General features: G+C 45.6%; 1 protein-coding gene across 3 annotated transcripts in view; it reads left to right on the forward strand.

The window, feature by feature from the left end:
* The first annotated feature begins 211 nt into the window (after positions 1-211).
* Positions 212-20,418, forward strand: part of KANK1 (KN motif and ankyrin repeat domains 1) — a 128,285-nt gene continuing 108,078 nt past the window's right edge. The window contains exon 1 of one of the 3 annotated variants that reach the window (XM_065860680.2): positions 212-377. The gene's annotated coding sequence lies outside the window, so the exon portion shown is untranslated. Of the gene's footprint in view, positions 378-468; positions 734-785; positions 931-20,418 lie in introns of those variants that run through there. The other 2 variants (XM_065860682.2, XM_071802883.1) reach the window with 2 other exon arrangements.

Raw genomic sequence — 20,418 nt, forward strand, 5'->3', positions numbered from 1 at the left:
TCGGAGGGGCTGTGGTCGGCGGTCTGCGGAGTTCTCGCTGTCGGGGGGGTGGAAGATTTGCGGGGGGGGGGCGGGAAATGAGGATTTGCGCTGCTGGGGGTGTGGAGGGATGGCCCTGGGCAGAGGGACGGCCCTGCTAGAGGTGAGAGGACTGGAGGGCCGGGGGTGCCGGCGGGGGGCTGGAAGCGCGCCTTGTTGATTTTGGGCAGCGCGCAGCCGCAGTGCGGACCGCCGGCGGGTACAAAGCGGCTGCGAGAGGAGTTTGCGGGCTCCCGGCGGTGCGGGCTGGCGGGGGGGCTGGAGTTTTGCGGGGCTTCCGAGCACCCCATCACCATCCCCTCCCACCCCCCCGCCGGCGGCCGCGGCGGAGCCCGGAGGTGAGCGGCGGGGGATGGGGTGGGCGGGGGGCGTTCGGGGGGGCGGTACTGCTGCTGCCCCTCTGCCTGAGCGGAGCAGCCCGTCCCGGGGCAGCCACGGGTCCCTCCGGCGAGGGGAGCGGGCAGCTTGGCGCGGCCGTGTCCCGCTGGCAGGGGGGCGGCAGTCCCGGTGCACCGGTGTGCGAGCGTGCCGCGGAGAGTTGTTGGTACCGGTAGGCGCTGCCCGGTTTGAGTGAAAATGCGTGGTTTTGCCTAGGAAAGCACGGACGGGCGCCTTTTCTGCATCGCTGCATCTCGTCCCTACTTCGGAGCAGCCGAGGTGCATCCCAGCCCTTCTCAGGGTGCTCGTCTGACCGGTGAGCTCCTCGGAGCAGCCGCGGAGCGCCCAGCGCGGGCATCGGCGGCTGCCCCGGCCCTGAGCGCCGGCTGCCGCCTTCCTGCGCGCCCGGGGATGGAAGTGCGGGCGGGGAGCGCCGGTTCAGGCGAGAGGAGCGGGACCGGGTACCAGCGTGTGGGGAACGGGTCACACCCACAGCAGGAGCTCTGTGCATCGGTGATTCCTTTAAATGGGCTATCTTGGATATAGTCTAACTTGGGAGCCGGCACTTATAAATAGTAGAGAGTTTTATTGGGGGGGGTGTGGGAATAGGGGGGAGGTCTCTGGCTTTGATCAGTTTATGAATATGCTTTAACTTTGGCTGCTCTTAATGGATCTCAAAAATCTCTTAGAGACATCCTGAAGTGGTTGAAAACTGTCTTATTCTTTCTGAAACAACATTGTGAGGTCCTGTGGCTTGATACACAGTTTTGTGTAAGAACTGTTTCAAGTATAATTACATGCCTCAGTAATGACAGCAACTTTTTTTGTGACTTCTTTGGCCCTGGGTTTCACATAAGACCAGTCTTAGTTTTAACTTTCTTGTACTAATGTTAAGTTCAGGTGTAGTGGGCTTCCTGTTAAATCAAAGCTCTCAAACATTTCATTAACAGCAGAGCCCATCTGTTAGTTCCCTAGTTCAGTTGTCAACCTTGCATCTCTGCTAGCCAAGAGAGGTGACCATGACAATTTGCTGATTAAAAATATTGGATATATCTTAATCTTTTATTTCACTCCTTCTGGCAGGGCAACTGAATCTGATTAAAGGTTGTGTGGGTGCACGTTTTGAAGGAAAAGATAAGTGGGAGGAGGCTAATCAGGTTAGTGCGAGTTTTGAAAAGGCTGAGTTAATTTAATAAGTGCCCAAAGTGTGCAATTTTTGTTTAGGTGGGGTTTGAAACCCTAGGGAATGCTGCTTGTGTCTTCAGGTCTGGAGTTAGATTTCCAAAGGGAGCAAGTGCCAGTGGGGCACAGTGGGGCTGCCCCCCATCTATGTTGCAATCTTCTGAAATCCTGTCTCTCTTCTGGCTAAAAACACCTGCCTTGTATTAGTGACTATGTAAAGTGGGATCTTCCCTCAAAACTGCCTGTTGGAGAGAAGAGGAGGTGTCCTGTGGCAGGGAGACCCAGGTCGTCCTTCTATATTGAGCAAAAGAGGTTGCAGCTCTGGTATATGAGGCACAGGAGGGCTTGGGTGGGAGATCCCGTGCAGTGCTGGGTGTGGAGAAGTGTGGTCACACCAGTGCTGGGCGCAGCACCCCCCAGCAGCACAAATACAACTCCAGCTGCCACAGAGTGGCTTGGGCAGAAGCATAGGTGGATACAGGCTCTTGTACGCCCCAGAATCTTTGGCTTTGCCGACCACGTATTTGGTGGGATTTAATGTTATGCTAAACTCTCTTTGTTCCCTTTGGCTGACATCACAGTGAGATTTTTCCATTTTTATTGCCAGAACACTAACTAGGTGGAAATTCATGAACTGGGCTGGATGGTTCTCTAGTGACAAACATGATCCTGCCATTAAATAAATTACTGATGACCACTCTGGGTAATTTGGTGACACCTTTTGCACTTTTCCAAACTATATGTATTAGTTTTTAAATTTGTACATACCTGCTTTCTTTTGAGCTTTGGGCTTTACTTTAAAATTGCACTGGAGAAAATGAGAATAAAAGTGGGTCCTTAGGTTGAAAACTAGTGTGGATTTGGTTTATGTGGTGGTGTAGTGGATATCTAAACAAATCCTGCCTCCTTGGGAGAACTGGCAATACATGCATTTCTCATACCACAAATTACTTTTGTATGAGTTGAGTCTGTTTAGTTGCTCTCCCTCAGTATCTGTTTGTCTTTTCCCACACTGGCAGTTCTCTTGGCTTGTAAGCCTCTGGTACAGCTTGCTGTCTGTTTCTGCAGTGCCCTGTATGTCTAAATAATAGATGCTGTAAGTGAAATGGAAATGTCTAAATGAAGAGTCTCTTTTGCAAATGATGCAGAGCCACCATGAAGAGCTGTCAGAAACAGGCAGCTGATCCTGCTTTTACTTACTACAGCATTAGTTGTTAATTGAGGACAGTTGCAAATTTTCTTGTGGTGTCAGCACCTATTGTAGTGGCAGGTCACAGAGAAGGAGGGTTTTTTCCTAGTCATTTAGCTAATGGAATTGACTAATGGACCAAAGTGAAAGTTTCAGGCATCACTGCTTGGACTGTCTGATCCATCTCCATTTGGCTATGTGCTTTAGAAAGGTAAGAAACAGGACTTGCAAAGTGGCTTAAAAGCTTGTGTCTTTACGCATGCACGGGTATGAATTTTACCTAACTTTTTGTCGGTTGCAGCAAGATGACAAATGTTAAGCTGATAAGTAGGTTATTGTGTCATAATGATGAGGAGAAATTCATATGGAATCACAACATGAAGTAGCGATGAACAACTTGCAAAAAGTTTTGATTCCACTTAAGTTCTTAAAGATGCAGTAAATGTGGTTTACAGATGGCTTGACATGCCGGCTGTATTTTTTTACAGGATTTACTTGAAAAGTTTTTTTTGTTTGAGCTATATAAAAACATAAAAAGTCACAATATCTTTTTATAAATCTTATGTAAGCTCTAAAATGAGTTTGTCTTGACTGGAGATTCAGTTTTATGGTCAAACTTATAAAGTCTTTCGTTCTAGTGGGAAATGATTCATTTGAAAGTATCTTAATAGCACCTGTTTGTGTGGTTGAATAATTGGTGGTGCTGTAAAAAGGCATTTAGGCATCTCATGGAGAAATCTGGGAAACCACTTAGGCTTGTCAACTCCGACACTCCACAGTTAGCTCTCGCTGCCATTATAGGTACTGCATATCGAGGGGAAATAGCATGCAAATTATATGGCTGTTACCAGCTGTCAAAAGACTGGGACCCGAAGGGAAGTAATAATACACATCAAGAGGGAAAAAACAGCATAATCGATTATTTTTTAGCAGTTTATACATTTTATGCAGATTACTCCTAGCAGTGTTGTACTGTGAATCATACTCCAACATCTAGCTCATTCTCTAACTATGAATGCTGCCTGCGTATTTTACTTTGGGAAACTGTGTCTGCAGTTGTAGCAGCAGTGTTGAGACTTGTAGTTAAATCTGAATACTAGTTTAGGGCATATTTATATTTTTACTCTGCCAAAGGTTCCCTGGCAAACTCTGCAAAATAGCAGAAAGGTGTGTATGATGGTAGTCACTTCTTCAGCATTAAAGATTTACTTGTCTGTGATGAGGAAAACAGCGCTGTTGTGAATGCTGAAGAAGCTTTCTGAGCTTTGCTAGTAATGAAAATGTTTCTGTCATATAGAATGAATGGCAAGAGCATTTGATCTCACTTCCAGGCTGTCGCAGGCCTTGGGTTCTTACCCCTGTATTAAGCCCAATGACCAGTTTGGCTAAAGCACAACTTAGAAAAAGGCATCCTGTTAGACTTAAAATGTTCCCACAGGCTTCCCTTGCAGTTCATACCAATTTTTTGTCTCTTTCTGTGCTCAAAAATGTTTCTGATTTCTAATTAGAGCTGTACTGGGGAAGGACAGCTGACAATTAAACATGAGTCATGAATGCGTGTTTTGAATGTCCCTTTAATTCTTTGGAGATGTGAGTAGACTGGAGACAGAGGAGTTGGACAAGAATGGTTGGAGCTTAATTGTGGGTAAGCAAATCTGTCAAATTGAGTCTGACTTTTTTAAAAACCAAACTGCTATTCATACAGTTGTAGGATGTACAGGCTCCCTATTGCAACAGGAGCCAGAACTAGACCAGATATCTGCTCTGGGTTGGAGGTTGTAACTGCATTTCCCTGAAACGAGGTGTCTCCAGAAGACTGTCTTGTGAAGGTGATGGTGGTGGGGCTGTCCCAGCCTGTTTCTGGGCACAGGGATGGTGCCTCCCACCTGTTCCTCACACAGAGGGAAGTGTCTGTGCCATCCTGAAGCGCTGGGGTGTTGCTGCATGGCACGCAGACCCCAGGAGGAAGAAGTGACAGAAGAGTCTCTTCCATGCAACATATGGGCTGTTTCTCCATCTTCTCTGCAGCTGTTCATTCCGTGAGCTATAGGCGTCTCTGACTTCTTGGTGGTTGGTGGTGGTTGATGTCCAGGAGGGCAGTGGGGACACCTCCTTGGGTCTCTTGGGCAAATATTCCTAGCACCATGCTTTCCAGGATGGGTCACTGGTCTGCTCTGGTTTGGTGATCTTTCAAATCAGCTTCTTGTGTGCCAGTGCTCTGAAGTAAAGGATCCCCTTCATGGCCGTGTGTGCCCTGAGCTGCTGGTCAGGGATGCTGGGGAAATACAAAACGGTTTCACTGCAGCAGCTTTTGCAGAGCTCAAGTGCAGGCGTTATTGGCGAGTCCTTCACTGCACAAACATGCCCATGCCTCGTCCCAAGGACCTGGGGGAATCTGCTATCTTCTCTGCCTGAAGGGTGATGATCAGTGCAGTTACATGAAGCAGTAGCGCTCTGGCAGGGATGGATTGTGCTGCTGCTGTGTTTTCTGAGGAGGCGAAGACAGTCAAAATGTTGGTTATTGGATGAAACGCAAGCCCTGGTAAGGCAGCTTTGTACTGAGGGGCTTTGTACTAGGGACTTGGAGCAATGTGCAGTATCCATACACCTAAGACTGATGAGGCCTAATCTGTCCTTTACCTTATGTCTTGTATGGGTTGGTAATTAGCAGACACTGACTTTTAAGCCCTAAGTCCCTGGACTTAATTTTTTTTTCCTTCCTGAAGCCTTTAATTAGTATTCCTAAGTGTAGCACCAGATAGGGCTCCTACCCATACACGTGTTCAATCCTTCTCTTGGTCCCATTGAGCTGGTAGGATTCATGGCTGCTGTGCAGTGATAATGAAGTCTGTAGTGTGCGAGTGTGTGCACTTTTCAGTCTCCCAACTACATAGCTTGACCATTCCTCATTCTTAAAAGCTGAATCGGTGTTTCTTATTTCATGTGCCTTTTCCTATTTTACATAATTCTCCAGTTCCTTTCAGATAACGTTTGCATGGTTTGTTAAAAATGAAAGTGCTTTTTCAAAGCCTTTTTCATAATTTCTATGTATTTCTGATCCCTTCCCAGTTCTGCAGCGTTGTTCATTGGGGGGCAGGGGGGAATGTTGCCCAGATTGACCCAGATGATTTTGCAGTGTAAATTCCTAAAGCAGCATCAGAATTGTTTCCCTTTTATTTGGCATCCATATGAACCCCTGCACCCCCTGGCTCTTTTCCGTTGATTAATCTGCCTGTGGTACAGGGGCTGCAGGTAGGCAGTAAATCAGTGCCTAGCTGAAAGCAGCCAGCTCTCCTCTTGTACTTTTGCTGCCAGCTCCTTTGTGATGGTGCTAATATTTATGTGGCTGTGGGATGAAACAGATTGGAGCACTGATCTGGCTGGAAATGAACCTGCTAAAATACACCCCTCGGGCTATTCTTTGTGTGCACAGCATCCCACGCACTGTGCCAGCGTAGCTGGAGAGGGTGGGAGACCTCTCAGCGGCAACATAGGCTTGTGTCAGAAATAAATAGTCATGAAATCATGGTACCATGATTCCGTCTTGAGCCTGTGAAGTGCTGGAAACCAAAGTGACTTGTTCTAAATTTTGGTCCATTAATGACCTTCTTGGCAGATGGTGATCAGAGGCATCCTGGTCTGTGGGTGGGATTGGGAAAGCTCCTTGCCGGGCACTTCATATTCATGCATACCACCAGCCTGCAGCTTGTGCGTCTCAAAGGTGGAAGAGCATAGTTTAAAACAATGATTTCCCCTGAGTTATTCTGACTTCCCCCCCCTTTTTTTTGAACTGCGAGTGTTTTCCCAGTTTAGCGGCTGGGAGTCTCCCCTGGAGTGAGACAGTGTCAGAGGTTGAATGTGTTTGTTTAGGTGCATAAACATGGCTGTGCATGGTGGGGCTTCTGTCACAGTGTTTTCATTCACTTCACGAGCTGTTAAATGAGAAAAGGATGGGCCTCATTCCTGAGCTATTTTGGAACAGCTGTGTCAAAAAACCCCCAAGGACCTCACACAATAGTGAACGCTCTGCAAATGTTGCTCTTTTCATCCCTGTCTCAGCATATGGTGATGCAGAGGATCTTAAAAGTTGCTCCGGACTAATCTGGTTTCGACAGAGAAAGATGCATGAGTGTTTTATGTGGCCCTTCAGTATTTCTCCAAAGAGAATTTGCCAAGAAGTGGCTTTTTAGTGTTTTAAAATTTGAGTGTAACAAAGGGCAGTCAGGATGTTGAGTATGAGACAAAAGAATGGGGACATGACCCATGCATAATTTTAAAATGAAACAATATTGCAGAGTTTGTCTCTGATTTCCAGACTTCTGACATAAGAGAAATTAGAACAAAAGGGTTGATAATCAAGGTCTTGTGTGTTTTGCAGCTTGGCAAAGGCAATTTAAGCCTTTGGGTTTTTTCTCCCCAATGTTTTGTTACTAACCCAGCTGCCAGTAGGCAGGTTGTACTGTTGGAACTTCTCTTTAGTATCATTGCAATGTCAGTAGACAGATATATTAAGATACAATCCACTTCCCACTGCAATCCAGCTTTTGGAAGGCTGCACTAGAGCTGAGCTTTGCTTTTTTTCCTGGCTGGATGTACCTCAACAGACAGAGCAAAATATCTGCTGAGAGAAGATGTTGAGTTTAGCTTAATCTTTCCTCAGAGTAGGAACTGATGCGGAGGTCAATCCTGCTGTGGTTTGGTTTTGGTTTGGAATTTGACTTTTCACTCCGATTACCTACTGATAGACCAAAATGTACCTGCAATTCTGCAATAAGTAACTTCAGTGTTCATTGTTTACCAATGTGCATTGTTTACCAACTTCAGTGTGCATTTCAGATACCAAACCAGGGTGAAAATCAGGCTGTCCATTCATTGCAACCTGTCATGTAGCTAAGTGTGAGTGCACATCCCTTCAGGCTCCTTTAGCATGAGTTAACTTTGTAATTGGGTTTCTGGGGCAGATGGGGACAGGAAGCAGAAGTAATTGGGCACGCTAGGCTTAGCTTTTTTGTTTGGTGTGGTGGCAGCGCACAGGAGAGCAGAAGTAAAAGATGAGTGCAGAATGGCTGAAGAAATCCTAACAAAGTGGAGGACAGTTGTCAAAACTGCATATGGACATTGTGGAATATCATGCAGCTATACCAAGGTGGGACTTTACAGCTATATCGGAGTAGAATTTCTATAGGTCCTGTGCTTTTCAGAGCCCGTCTCTTGCTCTCTTAAACATGCTCTGTGTTCTCCACCTTTCTGCCCATCTGGCAGTAGCACCTTGTCTTGTAGGGACTGGCAACCAAAAATGGGCTTGCTGAGTGAAGAGCAGTTGTCAGTCAGTTCTGAAACCACTTCTCAATTAAGTTGTTAATAGAAATGTAAGTTGTAAAGTTGATCTAAACTCCAGTTTTCCACAAACAAACCGAAAAGCATGAAATTTCCATTTTTACTATAATCTCACAGTTTTAGCCCATGGACGGTTTTGCAGAAAAGCCAGTTTCAGCATTAAAACAAAACACTGACAAACTAACTGTAAAATGTGATGGTTCTTGAGCAGGGGAATTAGTTTTTTGGTTTCCTTTTTAAAGGCAATAAAGGTCATCTGGCTCTTTTCAGGTGCTCATTTTGGATTTACATGAGTGGGATTAAAATTAAGCTGCTTCGTGGAATTTTTTTAAAACCACACTTCACATTTTTCAGTAAAGAGCTTTGCTTTTAAAACAACTGTCTTTATCCCAAGGCTAATCTTAAGATTTACGAAAAGCAATACAAGGAAATATTTTTTGTTTAAGTTCCATTCCTTCCTGACATGTGGTGTTGAACTTGTTCTTAAACTTTTAAATTGCCTTTCTTTTTAAACTGCTTTTTATTTTTTTTCTTTTTTTTTTTTTCCTTAATGTTAAGCTCTTAAGGAGTTTTCTTTCCTCAGATGAATCTTAGTCTAATTCTTGCAATTGCTGACTGTTTTCTCCACATGTTCTTTGCTAGCAGTCTGCTTGGACTCTGTTCTGTGAATGGCAAGTTGGTAACTTAGACAGATGAGACAAAGTCACCTGCAAGAAGACCCTGGATTGAATCTGCCTGAACCCAGAAGGTGCTGAGAATGATGTAGGCATGATTAGCTGCAGTTGATGTATCTTGTCAGCGTCATTTAACCGGGTTGACAAACTTCGTGCCTGTGTTTTACTTCGCCCTTGCAATGTTGCGGGCAGTTTTACTCTATCAAGTAGATAAGGGCTGTGTCTGGAGTGGGAGGCTCCTTAGCCTCAATCCTGATCCCTTCTGTGGTTTATCACTCGGTCTTTATCTACCTTTTGTGTTTTTCTTGTAGTTTCTCACCCCATCCCTGCCGCTGCTTGTGACATCATCTTTTTAAGCAATGTGCGAGATCGGTCACATCAACAAAAATACTAGTGGCTGCCGGGAGCCTTCTCAGCTGGAGAAATTTAAGAAAAACAAGCCCTTCTTTGTGTCTGTGCACACATCATGATTGTCACGAGTTGTGCGGTAGGCGTGCTAAGGAGATGCTGTCGGTGCTTACTCCGGCGACACCCAGCGCTGGGAGGTGCCCGTTGGCCACCAGCGTGACCCCCTCTGCAGCACCAGACAGACAGTGCTGCTTCACTGACCCGCTGGTTGGACCGAGACGTGTGGACTAAGAAAATATGGTAGAAATAAAATGGAGTTGTTCAAGAACCTTAAAAATAGCAGGTGACTGAATATGTTCTTCACACTGTAAGGAATTGTTGGTTTTGGCTGAAGTAGAGTTGGGAGGGTTTCAGGTCTGTTTTATCTGTAGCAATTCCATCTTTTGTTAGCCTGGGGGAGAAAAGGCTTGTTGTTGTACAGCTTAAAATCAGATCTCTAGCTCAGGAAGTGTTAAGTGCATGTGTTTATTACTCTTAATGTTGGTATATTTTTCATGTCAGCAACTAGCCAAAAGGGGACCTGCAGTTTGTTTCAGCTGGTAGAAATTAATGACAGACAAGTTGACGGCGAAGTTGCATGTAAAGTTTTGTTTCTACAAGCATGGGCTGAGTGGGACAAGACAGGACCCTTTGCTGGTTTGCAGCCTGCAGTGGAGCCCTTCCACCCTGCCATAGACCCCCCCTTTAAGGAGAATCCTGCAGCTCTGCAGCAACTCCAGCTGCCTCTTGGTCTTGTGTTGTTACCCTTGCAACCTCTCCCATCCCTCCCTATGGGGCAGCGAACCCCCCAGCCCCAGGTCGGCATTGCTGACGTTCCTGGGCGCTGCGTGTGCTGGCGTGCCTCTGCCTGGCTGGTCCTCTGCCCCTGCTCTGAAACCACCGTCGGCTCTGCGAGCAGCCTGCCTGCTCCTGTCCTCCCTCAATATCCATCAGAGCCCCCCTTCTGGCATAGCTCACATTCCTCAGCCACATTTCATTTGGGAGGATGTTTTGCTTTGGAGCCTGTTACTGCTTGGTGAAGGAGTTTCCTCGTAGCTATATCTTGATGGAGGGGCAGTGATTTGTATCCCCCAGATTTAAGCACAGTTTAACACTGTTGGTGCTATTTCCGGGTGGTTCCAGCTCTTTTTGGAGATTGTGCAAGCAGGGGGCCAGAGGTTTGGCTGTGCAGGATCTGAAGGAGAGCCGCGGAGTCCTGGAGGAGGCTCAGTGGGTGCTGGTGTCTCTGTGACTATTGTGTGGGGTGGAAGTTTCATTTTAATTTTGGTTAGAAGAGCTTTTTTCCCCTCCTCCTCCAAGCAACTTGCTGATTTCCATCACAGAAGTGAGCCAAGGTGGTCTCTACTTAGTAAGTTGCAGAAAATAAGATATCTTCAACTGTTTGAGTAAAAATGAGATGATTTATGAGTTGTTTTATGCTTACTGGTGCATTCAGGTACAGCTGTTAATTGAACCGGTTAATTCTGTATTACTGCAACATCCAGTTACAGCCATTCCTGTACCAGTGCTGAGAGTCCCATTACAAGGAGGTGGACTGGCCTGCGATACTGGTGTTGCCCTGTAGAAGAACTAGCTGGGCATGTAAAGCCTTTTCACCAGCACATCCAGTCTTCAGAGACACAGGGCTGATGTTCCGCATGTGCTACTAACGCTCTGTCCGACATTCTTTGAGCAAATCAAAAATAGCAATAAAATAATGTATTTATGCACAGCTGGGAGCACGATAGTACTGGCACTTTGCATTTTCTGTCATCCAGTAGCTACTTTGTATATATATTAAAGTTTAGTCAAAATGACTTTCACAGAGCTGGAGCATCTCATCACCTTGATTTCAACACAGAAATTGTAAAGCTACGAAGCTGCCCTGGTATTGCTGAAGTTTTTGTATATAAATAGGTGTGTGAACACCTATAGGTCCTTGAAAATGTGACCGGTGTATCAGTGCTGTAAGTTAGAAGCAGTAAGTATCCTTTATGTGCCTTTTCTCTCTTATTTGTATAAATCTTTGTATGTTTGCCTAAAACCCAGAGTAGTAGCAAGGCTACAGAAGGGGCAGAGTAAAGGATGGAAGTCTGTATTCAGTATCACCTCAAGATTTATATGTCTGTGCTGTGTTGCAAAATTGTAATGTTAATGCTGTTGCTCTGATCAAAAGCCATTTGTGACTTGTTAAACTTTGGAAAGAGTGTTAGGCTCAAAGAGGAACGTTTTATTTTCCTTGCTTCCTCAAGTAAAATATTCACTTGGTCTGTTGCTTGAATACTTAGGTTAGGTTGTCTTTGCCCCGTCAAAATCCAGTGAGGTTTTCTTTGCCAAATCGGAGGTAAGCTGCAGATAAAACTTCACACATGATGAGTTATCTTTCTGATTCGTTTAAGAATTGTGTTCTCTCACCATGAGTTACATAAAAGCACTTGCTAAACCATGTCTAGACTGCAAAGACCTGGATTTGCCTGAATCTAATTAAAGCAATGGTCGCTTGCAGGTGAGGATTTAACTGCAGTATATTATCCTAGCTTTTGCTTTTCTAGCAAGATTGGCCTTAGCTGAGATGGTTTTGACTTACATGCAGAGGTAAATTAAAGTAAGATAGCTGAAATGCTGGTTCCCCCAGCTGCTTAGCCGGCCATGCAGGGAGAGGCATCTGCCCACAGCAGAATGGCTGAACAGCCCATGGAGTTGTGGGTTAGCATAGTGTCCTGAGAAAAATTGAAATCAACTTCCTGCTGGTTCTGAGAATTAGGAGAATAATTCTGGAGAATTATCAGGAAGCTTCTGACTGTACTCTGCAGATCTGAGGCTTCTTTAAAATATCCCTGCTGGAAATATTGATTTTGATGCTGGAGGTTAAACATGCTGAAGGTTCAGCTCTAACTGGTGCATGCTGTCCCGACCACCCTCCTGCCTAAGCTTGTGAGTTCATCATCCCATCTGTGCCCATCGCCTCGTCTTGACCACTTAAGCCAGGTTGATTATCAGCTGCCTATTGATTAAGAGGGATTAGGGGTAGCCTGGATGTCTAACACAGCTGGTTTCTCCCAGCTCTGAACAAGTCCCTGGAATGGAAGTTGTGGCCTTGCCTGTGGGTCCCTCATGGGAGAGGTTCAGGATAGTTTCTATTGCTGTCTGAAGAAGCACGATGTAATTTCTGGCTTCTGGTAGTTTTACCTTGTGGCCTTGAACATTTTCCCAGATGTGTCTGTGAAGCATCTCACATCTTGGCCGTTCTCATGCTTTTGCTATTCCTCGGTCTCGGTTCTCTGGGCTTCTTTTATTTCCTGTAACTTTTCTTTCTAGCACACTGTTTGCTGCCTTTCAAGTTGTGCCTTCTCCTCCTCTTTTGCCCTGCTTCTGAATGCTCACTCTGTTTATTCAAAGTCTAAGACAAGTCAGAAAAGGGAGGTAACAAGAAAATGGGAGAATCCCTGACAGAATTCAGGCTCCTCTAATCCAAGAAGTAAAACTTTTTGTCTTGGGAAACTGCCCATGTTTTCAGCCTGTCATAAGTTCTCTGCTAATTTTGAACTTTGTCTCAAGGGGCTATTGCAGGAGGAGAAGTGATGAGCCAGCTGTGCAATTCCTTTTCTCTTCTTTGCAAGTGGGAGGGACCCCAAAACATCACTGCCTCTCTGTAACACAGCAGCAGTGGGAAACTACCATGACTTTTCAGGCTGCTGCGGTCTTAAAAGATGTTCTGTTCTGGAAATGGAAAAAGAAGACATACTGGGCTATTCTTGGTACAAGGTTCAAGCCTCAGCATTGCAAAGAAAATGTTTGTGTATCTAATAAAAGATGCACATGCTACTTCATGGCAGTTTGCAGAGAGGAAACTTCCTAGCAAGGAGCATTGACCCAAATTTTGTCTTGTTTGTGTGTGTCGGAGAACTTGCATTTTTCCCATCTTCTCAGAAATAGAGCAGAATCCAACCTGTGATAAACCACATGGTGGCCAGGGGTCACAACATGGAAATGTTTTGAGGTGCCACAGGTGCTTTTGTGAGTGCTGTCTGGTCCTGGGTGTTTGTGGCTGGGTAGTGTGGTCTGCAGACTGGTCCCATCGCTGTCCTTTCCTCTCGACACGGGCTCTGACCAGCTGAGCGTGCAGCACAAAGCATGTACTTGCTCTGCCAGCTGCTCTATTAAGCTCTTCCTGCTTTCTGCAGGAATCTGGTGTTTTCTTAGCTGTGAATGCTCTTCTAGCCTGATTTATGAATGTTTTTTTCAAGTGACCTTCTGATTTCCTTTCACTGTTAACCTGTTAATTGAGAGCTGGTTGTTACAAGGCTGCTTACATTCTGGGTGAGGAATAGCCATAATTTGTGTTGTACATTCCTGGCTGAATCATGTTTTGTTCCTGTGGAAAAAAGGAAGTTGTGCTCTATGACTGGCTTATAATTATCTTGGATGGCCTGACTGAGACTGAAGTCAGGTGAGAGGAATGATGGCCATGGTACTGTCAGCACCGATGTTGAAGCTGAAAGTGGAGTTACAGGCAAAGAAGGCTCCTAGTTATTTTTCTTTTCATGAAAAAAAGGTCTTTATCTTGCTAGACGGAGATGCTGAGCTTCTCTCTGATCTAGGAAATCTCCACTAGCTCCATCCATTTCATTGACTGTTTCTTGAAAACTTCAGTTTAAGTCACAGCTTAATTTCTGCCTGAGGGGAGGAGATGCTTCTTATTTTTGCCTTGCTGGAGTGACAGAGAGAGACTGTGTCGGAGGCTGAATGCTTTTTTTGCAGGTGAGTTTCTCTTCTGTGTGACTCTGGCATTCATCAGTCCCGTTCACGATGGAAGTTGCAGGTCATTGAGATATTTTAACTCCTGACCTAATACCATGTGAACATTTCCTCTGCTCTTGCCTGGTTTGCTCAGTTCCCTGTTTGGTCAGCTGCTGGGAGCCTGGCTGGAGATGGGCTGGCCTTGGCTCCCAGTTGCACGTAGAGCTGGCTGGTTGATGGTTTATTAGCCTTGTCTGGCTGCTGATGTCGCTGGCAGGCTGAGCGGGAGGCTGCAGAGTTAAAATGCTGTCGGTGCTTGCAGCCTACGGACAGGGCTGGATGGCAAAGTCCGTCAGGCTTATGGGGGAGCAGGGTGATGTGGGTGCACGCCTGGCACCCGTGAAGCAAAGCAGGGTGAGCCACAGAGCCTGCTGTCCTTGTACCGGTGTTGCCATATGTTTGCTGAAGCGTAAGCAGATTTTTCCTATTTTCTTCTGTGTACATCTTTTTAGGTGTTCCTTTTAACCCTGATTTTCCCCTCAAAGTTGCCTGTGTATTTATAATTCCTAATTCCAGTTTAACGACCTTTTTGTATGTGGGGATTGTACGTTATTTGCATCACAACAGAGCCCCGTGAGAGACTTGGAGTAATGACAGCTCTGGATCTGGCATTAGGCAGTTCAAAGCACCAGGCAGGAATTTTATCGAGTTTATCCCTTTGTGCTGCTAAGTTTGAAGATGCTGATCCAGTTGGACCTAGGCAGGTGGCAGGGCAAGCGGCACATCTGAGAGTTGCCTAGCTACCAAAACTTGTTTTAAGGAGAAAAAAGAGAAGAGTAACAATTGTGTCACCAGGAGGAGTTTCGGCAGTTTAGTTTGATGCAACCTGCAGTAAAAATAAATTAATAAACATCAAGAGTATCTCTAGGGTTAGCGAGTCACTTTTTTTTTAGCCTTGTGTATTATGGCCAGTTCCATTCAAAAAGATTGTAGAATCAATTTCTCAAAGTCTGGTGATAAAATATATCAGTTAAAATGAGGATGGAGACTGGAAGAAACTAGTTAGTTCTATGGACTGTTTCTTTCAACACCTTGAATTAAAAACTTTTTTTTAATTAAGAGTTTGTCATACCAGAACTATGTCGCAAGCTATGCTTCTAAGCTACTTCCCCTCAAGCTGCAATTCTTTTTAACTGCCAAGTGCTCTATTTGCTAAAAGAAACACAGGAAAATATGAATAGATCAGTACTGAGAGTATATCTGAGGGAGGATGTTGAAAGCAGTCTGCTAGTGTCGTTTTGGTGTTGTCGTTTGTTGGTTGGTTGGTTTGGGGTTTTTGTTCCATTTTTGTTTTGTTTTAAGGTTGTGAGTATGTGTTAATGTTTAATTTTGAATGGGACAAAAGGAGATGGCTATTAAACCTCAGCTCTGCCTTCACTTTTCCCAGCTGCTGTGTCAGATCTTTAAGCTCGCTTCTTCTCTCACTCAGCTCAGGCCCAAAGGTCGCAAAGGGGTCATCATTGCATGTGGGCATCTGTGGAGAGCCAAGCAAAGCAAAAACATCCCTCTCTCCCACCGCCACAAGCTGTAGTGCATTTGACAGGTTTTGCTGAGGTATACAGTGCTGTCGGTGTCTCCCACAGCTCCTTTCCTGTTGGTGAGTTTTGGTGGATCCCTGTTCTGTCAGCTTGCACCAGATAGGTAGCAAGAGAAGGAATTGCTTCTCCAGAAGAAACTTTTCACACACTGTGAATGTGAATGGACCATTTGCTCCACTCCCACCACCTAAATCTTTCCTCTCTGACTGTGTGGGATTTAGAGCCAGCTCACAAGGGCGACAGCTGGTTGGTGTCCAAAGTCCTTTGTGTTGTTTCAACTTGAATCAGGAAATGATTTGTCAGAGGATCAAAGCACTCTTGGGTGAATTAACTTCTTTTTTGCCAAACCATGCAGACGTATATATTGTCTGATACTTGTACGGACCACTAGTGCTCCTGACACTGGAGTGATTTGTGTCTTTCACTCGGATCGTAGTGGGGCTGGCATGACTAACTTCACAGAGCAGCCTGCATGGACTGTTAAAGCTCATGTTTAGAAATATGGCCAGATGTGCCAGCAGTTGCATGCAGATGGACAGGAGGAGGTGTTTCAGCTTGTCTCCTGATGTAACTCTTAAACTAGCAAAGAATCTTCCAGTGTTGGCAGTGGCACTTGTCTCTTTGCCTCCTCTTCTGCCTCTGTTCCATGTCACTTGGCACTGCCTCAGCCTTTCGAGGCTACAGAGAAGATGTGACTTCACCCCTGCACTGCCCTTGGGGCTTGTGCCAGCGGCAGGGCCTGAGAGCGCTCACTGCGCAATGCAAACATGCAGCAGGGTCAGACCACGGGACAGGGCTTTGCAGTGTGCACAGCCTCTGTGTGTGTGACTGTTTTATTGGAAATACCACACTGTGGAAGAGGAGTGAGAAGAGTGCTATCCTGTGTTTGGGATTCCCTCTTTCTGCAGCTCAGGCAGGGCATTGCTGTGGGGGCAGGCGTGTGCGTGCCTGTGCGGGCAGCAGGGCCGTGGGAGAAGTGTGAGCTGGAGGCACAGATGGAGATGCTCCTCTGTTACAGACCGTGTGTTGGGGACAAACAAGGCTGGCTGAGGTCTGGGGTTCAGCTGCCTTTGAGGCTCTGGTTGGTGCCTGGGGGGAAGATGTGAGGGGGTCAGGGTTGGAAGGCAGTGAGGTGCCAGCTGGATAACATCACCTTTCAACTGCTGTTACAGCAAAGCTTGCTGGGGCTGCTGCCTGTAGTCTGATAGAGGACATGACGTTGCATGACTATTCAAGACAGCAGTCCCCGTCTTAATGAAGGCCTGACACCTGGTCTTCAATATGTAGGAAAAGTGTTATGTTTTCTCTTAATCACTCTTAAAGTGGAACACCCCCAAACCTCAGGTACCTTTTTTATTCCCTGGTCTCTGATTTGAAGCACCATGTTTGCCAGTCACCCTAAAGTAACTCCCCTCCCTGTACACACACTTACCCCTTTTTGGGCCCGAGGGCCAGGCCCTACCCTGCAGGAGCTGCTGGGGGACATACTGCATGGTGGTCCAGCCATCTACTATGCAGCTGCTGGTTCTTGAGTGGACAGAGTCTGTCTTTGACAGGACGCCTCTATTTGACGCACAGCTTAGTCTCTTCACACACGGAGATTTGGGACAGCAGCAAGACCACAGCCCAGCTCTGGTGCCTGCAGCAGGGCTGTGAAAGGCATGTGCTGCAGGACTGCTTAGTCCCGAGCAGGTGAGGTTTGTGCAGTCCCAGGCAGAAGGGGTTTGTGCTCTGGAGAGTGGGGAGGAAGCTTGCTGGTACACGGGGAGCTCTTGAGCTATGGGGTTAGTATTTGTCTGACAGAAAGTTGTAAGGATGCCTGACTGATCTGAACAAAGTTGAGTTGAGGCACACAGAAAAGACTTGACCTGAGCTGTTAATCAGTAACTTGTGGTGCCAAGTAGAGATGTACTCAATATAAAAGGAAGGAATGTGCTCAAGTGTGTTTATTCTAAATAGGGAAGGACTCACCCTCATTTTTACACTCAGAAAAATGACTTCTTATTGCTTTTGAGAAGGAGCAACAATGTGTAGTAGCAAATGTGTCCCTACACATTTTGTTCTCTCTCCAGTTCTTCGGATCTGATAGTGTTGGTGTGAAATGCTTAGTAATTGCCAGAGGATAGCTGTATAATTCCTGGTTACCCAGGCTGGGTTCTGGCCACTGGCATTCCTGATCAAGCCTGTCTGTATCTTCATGGTTCTCTGGCCAGCCTCTTTCAGGTTACATGTCCAAAGAAGGGCTCAAAGCCAGTCAGTTCATCAGAGAGGGAAGTGTACAAAGGAATTGATTATCCTACAATGGTGTGTCCTATAATGGAGGATTTATGCTTTAAAATTAAAAAAAAAAAAAAACAACAGTGCTCCCCTTGTTTCCCCAGAGCAAAATCTGGTATGTTTAAGAAAGTGTCTGGTCCTTGACATTTCAGTTCTTTTGCTGTTGGCTCTGAATTGCACACCTGAGCTTGAACTGCAGGTGTCTTCAGTTTCAAACGAAGTAAAACATTCTTGCTTCTCAGATTTCAATTAAGTTTGTGTGCTGTGGCAAGGCCAGAAACTATAATCCCTTTTTTTCAGGGGAAAAAATGCAGCTGAGGTTGCTGGTTGAGTAGAAAGAAAAGCAGTTTCAGGGTGGGGACAAAGGGACAAAAAAATTGAAGTGAGAATACACAGCTGGCTAGGCTGCACATCTGCTGTGCATTCAACGTGCACTCTAGGTGTCCAGGAGCTGATAACAGCAAAGAAGTCTTTTTCATTGCCTGTGCTTGCCCAGTTGGCCTGTTGCCCACTTGGGCCCAGGCAGTGTGAAGAAGTGGTCTTGGTGCTCCCGCTTTGCTCTGGCTAAAAGCAGGTAGTGAAGAGAAATAGTGTTGGGAACATTTAAACATAACTGGAAAAGGATGATGATATTAGAGCTACTTTGGGTGTTGCACAAGTTTATAGGTTGTCCTGCCTCATCATAAAAAAACCAAACAAACAAAACCCCAAAACCTAAAACAAAACCAACCAACCAAACAGAGAAGACAAACCAAAACCTCCATGCTTTGTGTCCTAGCTAAAATGAGGGATATCAAAGTCATGGAGTGAGAAGGATGAAAGTTGCTTGGATTGTTGAGTCTGTGCTTGCAGGTGGGTTTGTTCTTCGAAGTTTTAATGATTGTGATGTCCCTCTGGCACTCTAAAAGGCTACAGATGAGCTGCAGCTGTTTCAGATGATACTTGATTATGGCTGTATCTGTCTACTGACAGCCAGGACTTTTAACTCTTGCTGTCAGGTTTTCTCTTGTTTGTATTGTGGTAGTATTAACAGAGCAGCCTTGCTAGGCAGACTGTTGCTGATCACAGAAAGTTGAGATGCTCAGTGTTAAATTGTGCTAAAATCTCTCTTTGTGGGATCCATTAGTGTTTTTCCATTATTCCTTCTGTCTAACTCATCTCTTGTCTTAGTCACATTTCCAAAGAGCTTTTTATAGCCTTTTATCCAGGGTAACTGAGAATCTAAGACAACAGAGTCCTGCCTCTTTAGCTTTAAAGTGTTTACCTGCCCCTGTCTTAAAATGGCATGTCACCTGCAATCTGCACTCTAGTCCTGCCTTTACAGGAAGACATTTCTACCCTGTGGCAGTTTATTCAGAGATCATTTATTTCAGAGAAACTTGTTCACCTAAGAGTTGATGCAAGGACTCTTCCCCATGTAAAGTCATCCCTTTGAAAGCATGTTTGCCTGTGGCATGCTGACCTCTCATAAAAATCACTGTGCAGTGTAAGTTGGTCCTCTGAAAGTTTAACCAGGCTTAAAGTAACATAGCCAAGAGTGATGCTGCTTTTCTTTCGTGTTTTCTTGTTGCTTATAGGGAAGATGCTACAAACTGATCTCGTGAGATGATTGTGTCTCTTAATGGCATTTTCAGAACAAATCAAGCCTCTTTTTTTCAAGTGCTATCAAGTCCCTTTTCCTAGATAAGCAGGTACTTTGCAGCTAGAAGCTTTGCAGTGCCTGGGTGATGGGGGAATTAATTAGCCGCCTTCTTTCGAGCTGGTGTCCTCTTTCACTCTTCTCAGATTGCAAAGGGTAAGAATGAGGAGAAAAAGCACATCTGATGATCTCTTTTCTCGGCTTGATGCTAGCCACCCTGAGGCTATTTATACCAAGCATGCTGAGTAGGATTAGGTGCTAGTTTTCACCGGCTGTTCTGATGGATCCCAGGGCCTTCGCAGAGCCGGGCAGTTGCCTCCTCACCTGTCCCCTTGCTCCCTTCCCCCGGAGCAGTCCCTGTCCGTCACTCTGATGAGAGGTGCTACAGTGGGAGAGCACGGCCACCGTGGTACGAAGGGCAAGAACCACCGCTGTGGCTGCGGGTTTGCTTGTGCTCCTCAGGCTTCACCAAGGATTTGTGGCAATGTGACTGCAAAGTTTAAAAAAAACCCAACACTTTTCCCCCCAGGCTCTCCCTCCCTGCTTAGCACTTCACTGTCAGAGCAAGAAGTAGCCTTTCTCTCATCTTCATTTTGTTCATTAACCATTAATCTAAGAAAGCAGTCTTTTATTTGTTACTGTTCTGACAGGCTATGAGTATTTGTTGAGAATAAAACATGGAAGTAAATATGTGAACTTTTTTTCCCAGCTGCATAGCAAAAAAAGAAATTTCTGCAACTACCTTTGGAAGCAGAACTTTTCACTTATGCTTCTGTAGAGGATGTATTGTGGCAGTCTTAGAGTGTATATACACTCCCCCCTTTTACCCCTCTCCCCCTGAAACTTGTTGGTCCTATTGTTACAGAAGGCTTTTGTTGATAGAACAGATATATTAGCATTGTAGCATGACACATACAAGCTGCTACTCTTGACCCCTGAGGTTTCTGTGGAAGGTCACCATGGAGAGGCTTGAATTCC

Source organism: Patagioenas fasciata, chromosome Z (genome assembly GCF_037038585.1).
Source record: "Patagioenas fasciata isolate bPatFas1 chromosome Z, bPatFas1.hap1, whole genome shotgun sequence".
NCBI lineage: Eukaryota > Metazoa > Chordata > Aves > Columbiformes > Columbidae > Patagioenas > Patagioenas fasciata.